Here is a 1,405-nt window from a genome sequence, read left to right as displayed (position 1 = left end):
AACATTGTTGCTACATGACTAATCATAGTTTGTTGCACGTATTTCTCACAATCTTTTTCCTCTCTGTTGGATCCATGGTTCACCCATTTTGTTTGGTCAAAATTAATTTTGAATGCAAATGGGCAAATATAATTACATCTACAGTGTGTCTCACAAACACACACACACACATGCATGGATATATGTGTGTGTGTGTGTATATATACATATGTATATATCACTGTGACACCTTGATCAAATATTCTAGTCTGGCCGTATGCCAACCAAAGCCTTGTGAGGAGATTTGGTAGATGGAAATTGAAAAAATACCAGTCATATTTTAGGGCAAAAAGACCCCCCTTTGGTCATGTATGACTATGGGATTGCACCTAGAAAGTTACCCTCTGAGGCACAAGTCTGTGCATGGTTGTTTGTGGAAGACCAGAAGTCACCCATGCATACCAGACTCCCCTCTCCACACCACCAACGTTATGCAAGGGAAAGGCAAAGGCGAATATAACTTGGCACCAGTGACGTCGCAACTCGTTTCTACAGCTGAGTGAACTGGAGCAACATGAAATAAAGTGTCTTGCTCAAGAACAGAACACACAGCCTGGTCCAAAATCAATGTGTGTGTGTGTGTGCATGTATATGTATGTATATATATATATATATATGTGTGTGTATGTATATGTATGTATCAATGTATGTCTGTGTATTTGCTTGCATGTATCTAAACATCATGTGATGGTCGTAAATGAGCATCATTGTTATGCAAGTGAGGTTGTTCATTTGCAGTCTTCCATGAAAAAAAAACATGTTTGAATCTAGGGAAATATTATGTCACTTGGAAACAGGTGAGGTTGGTGAGAGGAAGAACATCTGGCTGTAAAAAATTTGTCTCAACAAATTCCCTGTAACCCATGCAAGAATGGAAAAATGGATGCTAAATGACGATAATCCTTTCTACTATAGGCACAAAGCCTGAAATTGGGGGGAGGGGGCTTTTTGATTACATTAGAAATTTGTGGGGAGGGGGTATTTGATTACATTGACCCCAGTGTTTCACTAGTACTATATTTATCAATAATCAAAATAATAATAATAATAATATATATTTATCTATAATATAAAGCTGAGAATGTGTGTCTGTCTGTTTGTCTGTGTGAATCCCTACAACTTGAGAACTACGCCACCAATTCCATTCAAATTTTACACGTGCCTTACTTAGGGTCCATGTAGTGTCATAGGACAAAAAAAATTTTCAACTTCTTGCAAAGTGCGAGCCCAGAGCAATATAATCTCTCCTCCACTATTTCAGTATTACGTGTCAAAAGTGAAACAATAATATATATATGTATATAGAAAATCGATGTTAAATGATGATAGTATATATATATATATATATATATATATATATATATAT

Source organism: Octopus bimaculoides, chromosome 25 (genome assembly GCF_001194135.2).
Source record: "Octopus bimaculoides isolate UCB-OBI-ISO-001 chromosome 25, ASM119413v2, whole genome shotgun sequence".
Lineage (NCBI taxonomy): Eukaryota > Metazoa > Mollusca > Cephalopoda > Octopoda > Octopodidae > Octopus > Octopus bimaculoides.
The sequence above is the reverse complement of the archived record's forward strand: the minus strand, read 5'-3'. Positions refer to the sequence as shown.